Source organism: Macaca nemestrina, chromosome 15 (genome assembly GCF_043159975.1).
Source record: "Macaca nemestrina isolate mMacNem1 chromosome 15, mMacNem.hap1, whole genome shotgun sequence".
Classification (NCBI taxonomy): Eukaryota; Metazoa; Chordata; class Mammalia; order Primates; family Cercopithecidae; genus Macaca; species Macaca nemestrina.
The window spans coordinates 59224341-59236506 of NC_092139.1; the positions used below are offsets into that span (position 1 = coordinate 59224341).

The following is a 12166-nucleotide window of genomic DNA, read 5'->3' on the forward strand; positions in this document are numbered from 1 at the left end:
TGCAGATGACATGATTGCATATTTAGAAAACCCCATCGTCTCAGCCCAAAATCTCCTTAAGCTGATAAGCAACTTCAGCAAAGTCTCAGGATACAAAATCAATGTGCAAAAATCACAAGCATTCTTATATACCAGTAACAGACAAACAGAGAGTCAAATCATGAATGAACTTCCATTCACAATTGCTTCAAAGAGAATCAAATACCTAGGAATCCAACTTACAAGGGATGTAAAGGACCTCTTCAAGGAGAACTACAAACCGCTGCTCAGTGAAATAAACGAGGACACAAACAAATGGAAGAACATACCATGCTCATGGATAGGAAGAATCAATATCGTGAAAATGGCCATACTGCCCAAGGTAATTTGTAGATTCAATGCTATCCCCATTAAGCTACCAATGACTTTCTTCACAGAATTGGAAAAAACTGCTTTAAAGTTCATATGGAACCAAAAAAGAGCCCACATTGCCAAGACAATCCTAAGTCAAAAGAACAAAGCTGGAGGCATCACGCTACCTGACTTCAAACTATACTGCCAGTCTACAGTAACCAAAACAGCATGGTACTGGTACCAAAACAGAGATATAGACCAATAGAACAGAACAGAGTCCTCAGAAATAATACCACACATCTACAGCCATCTGATCTTTGACAAACCCGAGAAAAACAAGAAATGGGGAAAGGATTCCCTATTTAATAAACAGTGCTGGGAAAATTGGCTAGCCATAAGTAGAAAGCTGAAACTGGATCCTTTCCTTACTCCTTATACGAAATTAATTCAAAATGGATTAGAGACTTAAATGTTAGACCTAATACCATAAAAACCCTAGAAGAAAACCTACGTAGTACCATTCAGGACATAGGCATGGGCAAGGACTTCATGTCTAAAACACCAAAAGCAATGGCAACAAAAGCCAAAATTGACAAATGGGATCTATATTAAACTAAAGAGCTTCTGCACAGCAAAAGAAGCTACCATCAGAGTGAACAGGCAACCTACAGAATGGGAGAAAATTTTTGCAATCTACTCATCTGTCAAAGGGCTAATATCCAGAACCTACAAAGAACTCAAACAAATTTACAAGAAAAAAACAAACAACCCCATCAAAAAGTGGGCAAGGGATATGAACAGACATTTCTCAAAAGAAGACATGCATACAGCCAACAGACACATGAAAAAATGCTCATCATCACTGGTCATCAGAGAAATGCAAATCAAAACCACAATGAGATACCATCTCATACCAGTTAGAATGGCAATCATTAAAAAGTCAGGAAACAACAGGTGCTGGAGAGGATGTGGAGAAATAGGAACACTTTTACACTGTTGGTGGGATTGTAAACTAGTTCAACCATTATGGAAAACAGTATGGTGATTCCTCAAGGATCTAGAACTAGAAGTACCATATGACCCAGCCATCCCATTACTGGGTATATACCCAAAGGATTATAAATCATGCTGCTATAAAGACACATGCACATGTAGTTCATTGTGGCACTATTCACAATAGCAAAGACTTGGAATCAACCCAAATGTCCATCAGTGACTGACTGGATTAAGAAAACGTGGCACATATACACCATGGAATACTATGCAGCCATAAAAAAGGATGAGTTCGTGTCCTTTGTAGGGACATGGATGCAGCTGGAAACCATCATTCTCAGCAAACTATTGCAAGAACAGAAAAGCAAACACCGCATGTTCTCACTCATAGGTGGGAACTGAACAATGAGATCACTTGGACTCGGGAAGGGGAACATCACACACAGGGGCCTATTATGGGGAGGGGGGAGGGATTGCATTGGGAGTTATACCTGATGTAAATGACGAGTTGATGGGTACAGCACACCAACATGGCACAAGTATACATATGTAACAAAACTGCACATTATGCACATGTACCCTAGAACTTAAAGTATAATAATAATAAAAAAAAAAACCATCTAAATTGGTACTTGATTCTGATACTTTTTGGTTTACACGCAGTTAGAGAAGAAAAGCAGTGAAATTTCTTCTTCTGACGGCAGTTGAAAGGCGATTTATAACATTTATTTTTGTTATTTCTGTACACTTAAATAGTTTACATCCTTGCATGTCTCATCTGTGCTATCTTTACCTATTCCAAAGTCACAAAGATATTCTCCTACATTCAGTCTTAGAAGTTTAAACATTTTGTTTTTGGTGGTAGTATAAATATGTATTTCATTTTTTAACTGTTTGCTGCTAGGTTACAGAAATACAAGTGCTCTTTAAAAATACTGACCTTATTTTCTCAAGTTCCTAAACTGTGTGTTGCTAGTATGTAGTTGTTTAACTACAGATTCTTCCATGTACACACTCACATCTTCTGTGAATAAAAAGTTTTTCTTTTTCTATTTCAACGTTTATGCCTTTTATTCCTTTTTAATACCTTAACAAATTACCTTGATATTCTAGGATAATGCTAAAGAGTGATGAAAATCAACATTAATGCTTGTTCCTGATCTTAGTGTGAACACACTTCACCATTAAATATGATGATTGCAGCCAGGCTGTCACATATAACCTTGTTTTATTAAGGGAAATTCTTTCTATTCCTCATCTGCTGAGAATTTTTACCCTGAATAGGTGTGAAATGTTATCAAATATTTTTCTGCATTAAGATAGTCGTGTAGGTTTTTCTCTTTTGCTCCCTGAAAGCAGTGAAAGGAAAATAAAAACGTGGGAACTCAAACCACTCTGCCAAAAGAAAAATATTAAGCTGAAAGCTGATTCATGCAAGAAGCTGCCTTTCCTTTCCTTCCTGAGCTGAGAACCACAGATAAAAGGTAAAATATCTCCGCCGGGCTCGGTGCAGTCGGTGGCTCACGCCTATAATCCTAGAACTTTGGGAGGCGGAGGCGGGTGGATCACGAGGTCACCATCCTGACCATCCTGGCTAATACGGTGAAACCCCCTCTCTACTAAAAATACAAAAAAATTAGCTGGGCGTGGTGGCAGGCACCTGTAGTCCCAGCTTCTAGGGAGGCTGAGGCAGGAGAACGGCGTGAACCCGGGAGCAGGCAGAGCTTGCAGTGAGCGGAGATCGCGCCACTGCACTCCAGCCTGGGTGACAGAGCGAGACTCCGTCTCAAAAAACAAAAAACAAAAAACAAAAAATAGCCGGGAGTGGTGGCGGGCGCCTGTAGTCCCAGCTACTCAGGAGGCTAAGGCAGGAGAATGGTGTGAACCTGGGAGGCGGAGCTTGCAGTCAGCAGAGATTGTGCCACTGCACTCCAGCCTGGGCGACAGAGACTCAGTCTCAAAGAAAAAAAAAAAAAAAAATTAGCAGGGCATGGTGACAGGTGCCTGTAGACCCAGCTACTCGGGAGTCTGGGGCAGGAGAATGGTGTGAACCCACGAGGTGGAGCTTGCAGTGAGTGGAGGTCGCGCCACCGCACTCCAGCCTGGGGACAGAGCAAGACTCCGTCTCAAAAAAAAAAAAAAAAAGTTAAATATCTCCACAGGTAGCTTACTCTATGTTCACACCCTATCGTTGGTTTTTTAGGAACAAACTCCATTTGGCTAGAATATATCATCCTTTTCATGCATTGCTGGATACTACTTGTCCATATTATGGTGAGAATTCTTGACTATTTTCCTCTAGAGTGATTACATATAAGGGCACATGAGAACTCTGTTGAAATGTTCTGTATCTTGATTGACGTGATAAGTGACCTGTGTCAAAACTCATTAAAGTATACAGTTAAAAGCAGTGCTTCTTATAGTACCCAAGTTACACCTCAACATTGATTAAAAATCCTCTCAGAGACCAAATATATATGGGTAAAATAACAAGACATCTGGATTTGTTTAAAATACTTTGACACATAAACACGGGGAAGGGATAAATCTAACAAAACTATCTATGGTTTTAAAATTTATCGAATCTGGATGAAGGCAACATAGGGATTCATATTACCATTCTCCCAATTTTGCTACCCATTTGAGATTTTTCATAATACTAGTTTACAGAAAAAGCATTAATCATATTGCTAATTCTATGCTTACCAAAAAATTGCCTAAAATAATCTTATAGGAACAAACTTCATTTGAAAATACTCAAAAGTCCCCAGCATTCAAGAAACTGCCCAATCAAGAAAAAGCCACATTAGAAACAGGAGGCAGTTGGCTGGGCACAGTGGCTTTCCTGTAATCCCAGCACTTTGGGAGGCTGATGCATGTGGATCGCTTGATCCCAGGAGTTCAAGACCAGCCTGGGCAACATGGCAAAGGCTTGTCTCTACAAAAAATATAAATATTAGCCATGTGTGGTGGCACGTGCCTGTAGTCCTAGCTACTCCTGGCTTGAGCCCAAGAGGTTGAGACTGCAATGAGCTTTGTCATTCCAGCCTGGGCAACAGAGCAAGACATAGTCTCAGGAAAACAAAACAACAACAACAACAACAACAACAAAAACAAAACAGGAGACAGTCATATTTGCATCCCAATACTCCTTATTCCCAGTGTTCTATCCTGTCCAAGTGCTGCCTAACGGAAAAATCTCATGGTGAACTTGCCTATAGATCCCTGGGGCAAAAAATTACAGGTGCAGAATACAACAGAGCTTCTAAAGCAGCATCCCAGTTTCCACTTCCTTCCCTCAAACCCGAGAAAGCAGAGTAGACCTTTCTTACAAGGTTCTAAGCTGTTGGAGGCTGCCTGAGGGACTGCTCTCTCTGTTTTGAGGATCTCACACCTTAGGGAGGAAAAGCACTGGATCATGCTTGGCAAAGATGCAGAGACAGACTGAAGAGCAGATGCCTGGGGCAAGATATTATGGGTAGAGACATACAACAGACCATCAAGGGCCCAGAGGAGAGACTCTTTAAAAGCAGTTGCCTATGAGCAAATGGAAAAAGCCACAAGCAAAGGTAAGATCCATGCTCAAAAAAGGCCTGAGAAAATCTTAAACCTTCTCCTCAGACAACAACAACAACAACAACAACAAAAACTCAGAAAACATGGACAAATAGTGGAAGAAAATAAAGTGATGCAAACCTTCCCTGGAGAAACATAAGCTTCAGGCATACTAGACAGATTTTAGACTGTCTAAAATATTCTCAAAAACTCATGTAAACACATATAGAGAAAAGGAAATCAGGAGAATATATATGAACAAAATAAAAATATCAACAGAGATTACAAAAAGGAAGCAAACGAAAATTCTGGACCTGAAAACATAGTAACTGAAAAATTCAGTAGAGGGGTTTAACAGCAGATGAGCAGGCAAAAAAAAATAATCAGTAAACATACAGAGAAGAAATTACAGAGACAGAGAAGCAGGAAGAGAAAACAATGACATAAAGTAAACAGAGCCAAGAGAGTTATAAGGCACCATTAACTGGACATATATATGGGTGTCTAGGAGAAGATGCTGATAGATTACTGAAGAAATAATGGCCAACACTTCAAAATTTGAAGACAGACATGAATCTACAAGGCCAGCACACTCAACAAACTCCAAGAATAAATTCAAGGAGGTCCCTACCCATACTTCTCAACTACGCTTACATGAAACCAGCTTCAGGAACACAGGACTGGCGGGGGGAGAGAAGTTAAGAATAGTGGCATCATGCCTCTCTCAGGGAAAAACTGTCACAATAGACTGAGAACTGGAGAGGGAGAGGGTTCCATCTTGTCATTTTCACAGCCCATAGTGGAGTTTCTCTCAGAGCGGACCAAAATGGGGGTGGGGAGGGTAGCAGTTTGTGTGTCAAATGTTACAGACTCTCACTGTTCTCAGAAAGGCTCGGTTGATTTTTCTGAATAAATGTTTCTCTAAATTCCTGAGTGGTCTTAAGACAAATTCTGTGTAGTTTAAATGGTTGTTTTTGGTTTTCTAAATTACAAGTTATGGTGTTTACTGGAGATATAGTCCACATAGCTCCTCACTGTCATTCCAGAATCCACATTTCTGATTATAGTTGGGACCAGAACTAGGGCCAGGCAATTAGGTAAGTGGCTGTGATCATTATTTGTCCTCATGGGCAGAGAGGCAAAAGACAGTGGAGAAGTAGAATTAGGAGATGAGCCTAATTCTAGAAGGAGGAAGCGGAGGAAAAAGCCATGACAAGGAAAGCATGAACAAGCCTCAGCACCTAAGCAAGCAGATGGGAAGTTTGCCAAGGTAGGGAAACTTCCTTTACCTAGATCACAAAGAGAGAAGTAAAACAGACAGGGGGCACTACTGAGCTGGTTTCTAGATGTTTCTTCTCTCATGCTTCCCATCTTAATGAACCTGAGTGTGAAATCTGAATTGTGAGGAGAAATTTTTGAGACCTGGACAATTTCCGCATAAACTGGGTAATGGGTGAAATTAATAAATTGCTAATTTTGTTGAGTGTGATTCTGGTACTCTAGTTATGTTAAAAAGCAAAACAATAACAACAAAAATAGTCCTCAGAGAAGCAGCTGCAGTAAATTTACAGATAAAATGGTGTCTTGGATTGGCTTCAAGATGCTCTATCCTGAAAACAGAAAGCGTGGGGTGGGGAGGGGGTTGGATGAAATAAGAGCAAAGTGTTAAGGTGCAAGTAGGGAACAGAGAGATTTGTTATATATTCTCTCTACTTTAGTTCCTTCTTCAATATTTTTCATTGTAAATTTGAAAAAAAATTGAATATCCCTTCCAAGATAATTTGGAGAGGAAAAACAGAGAAAACTTTCATTTCCAGGGTGTGAGTGGAGAACACTGCAAACTGTTTGGTCTCACTCCTGCCATCTGTTGACATCTGTGGGACTTAATATCCCGTAGGAACAGAAACTGAGAGCCAGAAGAAAGTGGTTTAAATTAGTTACCAATAAATTAGATATGAACATAAGGCAAACTTGAAACATTTAGCTCCTCCACGTACATTTCATTAAAATTTTCCTAAGATAAAAAAACAGCTCCTACATTTTTGGGGATGAAAAATGTTCATATGTTGATTTGATGATCAAGACTTCACTATATACATTTCTTAAAACTAATTAACTAGAACTTAAAATGTGAGAAATTTTGTCTCAATTATACCTCAGTGAAGCTAATTCTTAACAGAAACCCCCAAAATCCCAGCTTGCTCCACAACCCAGTCCACTTGATCCCAGATATGTTACATAAAGTAAAAATTATTATTTTTTGAGACAGAGTCTCAGTGTCCCCCAGGCTGTAGTGCAGTGGCATGTTCTCTGCTCACTGCAACCTCCATCTCCTGGATTCAAGCAATTCCCTTGCTTCAGGCTCCAGAGTAGTTGGGATTACCGGCGTGAGCCACCATGCCTGGCTAATTTCTGTATTTTTAGTAGAGACGAGGTTTCACCATGTTGGCCAGGCAGGTCTTGAACTCCTGAGCTCAGGTGACCTGCCGACCTTAGCCTCCCAAAGTGCTGGGATTACAGGTGTGAGCCACCATGCTCAGTCGTGAAAATTATTTCAACTGATTAACACACTACTTCTTAGTCTGGGAAATGGGGATTCCAACTCTTAACTTCCACACTGGTTGAAGAGATGAATATGGCAATGACTATAAAGCCCTGTCCCTGGGACAGGACAATGGCTCAGCACATGCTGACAGAATAATTTTTTACAAGACCTGGTCTGCACCATGAATGCAGCAGCCTGAATAAAGCACTGAGAGAAGAAATGTAGGGACAATGATGGAAGTGCCCTGAATGAGGGCATCAGATCTGGGGAACGTTCCCCACGAGGAGAACCAGCTGAGAGGTTCTGAGCCTCAGATGGGACAGTGTAGGGCACAAGATGTCAGACATTAGCAAAGGAAACCCACAATGGTTTAGGGCAGAGAAGGCACTGCAGGAAGGCAATACATAAGAAGTCCCCACCTGGGGTTGGGCTGTCCTCCCTTACCCTGCAGGCAGTCCTCTCATGGGTAACATGGGAGTGGAGGAAGAGGAGCTGGGGACTAAAATAGTTCTAAAATTAGCTCTGTGATCCTCAAAGGTGGCCTTGGAAATCCTCAGTACCAGGGTAGAGCCTCTTCTTGTTAAAAAAAAGGACCCAAAGTCTTCCAGAGAAGAAAACCATTGTAGGCAGGTTCCTGGGAACAGATCCCGAGTGTGGGCATCACAACAGAGCCTGTCCTGAAACGATGCTTACACTAAACACAGCTTATCCTGTCGGTGCTTCCAGAATAAGGAAGTGTTGATATTCATTATAATATTTAACACATTGAGAATTTAATATATGCCAGGGACGGTTCCAGGCATGGCACAAATTTTTCTGCATTCAATCTTCACAAATGTCCTATGAAGTGACTATTACCCACCAATTTCAGATGATGAAACAGGCACAAAACATTTAAATACCTTTCTCAAAGCAACACAGCCAAGAAAGTGATAGAGCCTGGGTTTCAGTTCTCACTGTAAAGGGTTATGTCTTAACCAGTAGGCAGGGCTCTGACATTTCTCAATGAATCTGCACAGGTTAGGAGGGGATCTGGGTCAAGCTAGATTAGCTTACAAGGTCATGAGGTATATCTTGACTGATGGGTCTCTCTACCTTGGGGTTCTGCTTACAATTTTTCCATAATGAAATGATTAAAATCAGTTATTTGGCCAGTCCACAGCCCCAGAGGCATTTAAAAAAACTGCTGGGCCCAATGGTTGCTGTTACTCCCACTCCAATAACCAAGGAAGCCCTACCAACCTGGTGAGGATGAAACTCACCTTTTTTCCCTTGCCCGAATGCGTATATATGGGGCTTGGGGAGTCCTGCCCTAGAAACCATAAAATCTAATCAGACGAGTTTTATTACTCTTATATAATGTGGCTCACTTTCCAACCTGACTCTGGTACAGCATCACATGACAGCAGATGCTGAAGGAAGTTATTTTAGCCCAAAATATACTTCTTTGACAAGTTTTGAAGTGGCTGCCACAGGCGCAACATACTGAAATGGATAGCCCCGCAAAGCTGCCTTTAGTGGGAAAATTTGCATCTGTAGCAAATCTCCACTAATGTAGCCAGATCTCCTTCGTTCTAAACCTTTCCTAGGTCTGGAAGAGACAGCCAGTTTGACGCATGGTGGCTCACACCTGCAATCCCAGCACTCTGGGAGGCCGAGGCAGGTGGATCACCTGAGGTCACGAGGTCAAGACCAGCCTGAGCAACATGGTGAAACCCCATCTCTACTAAAAATACAAAAATCAGCCAGGCGTGGTGGTGGGCACCTGTAGTCCCAGCTACTCAGGAGGCTGAGGCAGGAGAACTGCTCAAACCGGGGAGGTGGTAGTGGCAGTGAGCTGAGATCACGCCACTGCACTCTAGCCTGGGCGACAGAGCAAGACTCTCTCTCAAAAAAACAAAAACAAACAAAGAAACAAAAATAACTGAAAACATACATTTACCATCTATTCTGTGGGCTGCCAACTAAGAGGCTTCATCTACATAACAAGAACTTTGATCTATGCAATCCCCTTAACTCTGGCATACTTCTGATTCCAGTCTTTAGGCAACAGCTTAAGTCTCTCAACCAATTGTCCACTAAAGAATACCTAAGTGCCCCCATGAGGTGTAAACCCGTTTGGAGATACTGGATTTTTGGGAGGAACCCATGTGTATCTTTCTCATATTGATTTATGATTTTCTGAGGCAGGATCTCGCTGTGTTGCCCAGGCTGGCATGCAGTGCAGCCAACATAGCTCGTTACAGCCTCCACCTCCCGGACTCAACTGACTGGGCCACCGAAGTAGCTGAGACCACAGGCATGGGACACCACGCTCTGCTAATTTTTTATTTTTCTAATTTCACGTAGAGACAGGGTGTCTCGCTGTGCCGCCCAGACTGCTATGGAACTCCTGACCTCCCACAGTGCTCAGCCTGATTTATGATTTTACCTGAAATTCCTGTCTCCCTGGATTGTATAAAATTAACCTGCAAGCCGACCACCTCGGACACTTTCTCAGGACCTCTTGAGACTGAATAACCTGGGCCACAGTCACTCACACTGACTCAGAATAAACCTCTTTAAATATATTTTGCCATCATTAGCAGGGCTCCAGGGAAGAGGCCACCTGGGTCCCCACAGCTACCTCACCTCCCGCGGACGCTGCCCCACGCAGAGCCCCCCACACACGTCTAGAAGTGCCCGTGCCAGGACATCTGGTCCCGGCCTACCCTCCCACCCAAGGAAGATAGTCCCAAGGCGGGCTGCCCCCAACCCAAAGCAGCGACCCTTCCCCAAAACACGCGGGCGAAGTCCTCCCCGGTCCCGCCTCCCACAACAAAGTCTGGAGCATCAAGAGTCGGAGGGAACCCGAGTCGGACCTAGTCCATCAGTCTCTGGGCTGTAACCCCCACCCAACCGGTGGACCCAGTCTGTGGCCGAGTCCCCCACCACCTCCAGCCAAACGACCCCCGTGGCAGCTACCTAGGCCGCTGGCCCGTCCCCACTCGAGGAGCGGCGACCCTGGCACAAGGAGACCTGGGTTGCTCGGCGCCCCTGTGAAATCCTGGCTGCCTAACCGCCACTACACGCAACCGGGGACGGAGACGGAGTAGCGGCCCAGACCCGAGGCGCTCGGGGAGCCGCAGCACCACAGCCCACTCCAAGGCGCGGCCTGGGTCTCCGCCCCTCCCCAGAACATGGAGACGCCGGGCCTGAGGGAGGGCGCGCTACGGCCCCAGCAGCGCCCTGGCGTCCCAGGCCTTCCCGGCCCTTCTTCCTGCGCAGGAAGGGCGCGCTGGAGAGAGGGACCCGCAGGAGCGCGACTCACCAAGGCGGCTGACGGCGAACCGAGGAGGTGAGGTCACCGACGGTGGACTACCCACCTCACGGCTCGGTGACGCCCAGGGATCTGGACCGCTCGGCGCCGCCCGGGCTGCGCTACGCAGAAGCCTCTGCGCGGCCGGGACTACGCTACCCAGAATCCTCGGCGCGACCCGTGGCTCTGCGACCCTCCGCTTCGCATCCCCGCAGTGGACTACGCTCCCCAGAGTCCTCGGCGAGTCGTCCAGGTACACGCCCCAGAATGTTGGTCAAAGCCGTCCACAGGGGACTGCGCGACCCGGAATCCTTGGAAGGACTACCCTGACAGGCGCCGCGACCCTGTGGTCTTTTGGACGCGGAGGGATCCTTTCAGAACCGGCGATTTCTTTTATTTATGTAGCCCTGTACATACAATATTTGTCCATTTCTATGATATAGGTAAATAATTTTCCCACTGTCTTTTGATTATGGTTATGTCTTTTTTTCTTTTCTTTTTTTTTTTTTTTTTTTTTGCTATGTAGTCCTTTTGATCTCTGAGAGATTTTCCTACGGATTTTGTGGTTTTATCATTCGCATTTAGATCTCTCAATGGTTTTTCTCCAGGTATACACTGTGAATATATACTTATTTTTAAAATTTTCCAATATTTTATTTTCCCATTAAATTTATTAAAAATATAGTCTTTTACCACATAATTTAAGGTTTCAGCTACATCACTGAGTATACTCACAATTTACATTTGCATTTCAATTTCTAATTTTCCCCCATATATCTAATTATGCATCAGTGCCACAATTCTTTCATTATGTGGTGTGTATAATATGCTGATATCTTTTGTGGCTTGCCAAACCACCTAGACTTTATATTTCAGGCCTTTACTAGGTATACTTTCTGTTTGCTTTTTCTCTTTTGGTTTTTAAATTTTTAATTATTCAGGATAAATATTAGTTGTACATATTTATAGGTTACAAGTTATATTTTGATACAGGCATACAGTGTTTAATGGTCAAATTAGGGTGATTGGGGTATCCATCCCCTCAAGCATTTAGCATTTCTTTGTTTTAGGAACTTTCCAGTTCTCTCTTTTATTTTTAAATATATAATAAAATTGTTCTTAACTATAGTCACTGTATAGTGCTACCAACTACTAGAACTTATTCATTCTAACTGTATTTTTGTACCCATTCACGAGTCCCTATTTATCCCCTCTACCCACCATCCTTCCCAACCTCTATTAACCATCTCATTCTACTTTCCGTCTCCATGAGTTCATGTTTTTAGCTCCCACAAGTGAGTGAGCACATGTGATATTTGTCATGCTGTGCCTTATTTCACTTAACATAATGTCCTCCATTTTCATACATGCTATTGAAAATGACAGAATTTCATTCTTTTAATGACTGGCTAATATCCCATTGTGTTTTTGTACCACACTTT

The 12166-nt window shown here is 43.1% G+C and overlaps 1 protein-coding gene across 5 annotated transcripts in view; it reads right to left on the reverse strand.

The window, feature by feature from the left end:
* LOC139358529 (zinc finger protein 337) overlaps positions 1–10874 on the reverse strand; it is a 37486-nt gene extending 26612 nt beyond the window's left edge. For 3 of the 5 annotated variants that reach the window (XM_071079774.1, XM_071079773.1, XM_071079771.1), the window contains exon 1: positions 10737–10874. The gene's annotated coding sequence lies outside the window, so the exon portion shown is untranslated. The remainder of the gene's footprint in view (positions 1–10736) is intronic. The other 2 variants (XM_071079777.1, XM_071079772.1) reach the window with 2 other exon arrangements.
* Positions 10875–12166: the final 1292 nt, after the last annotated feature.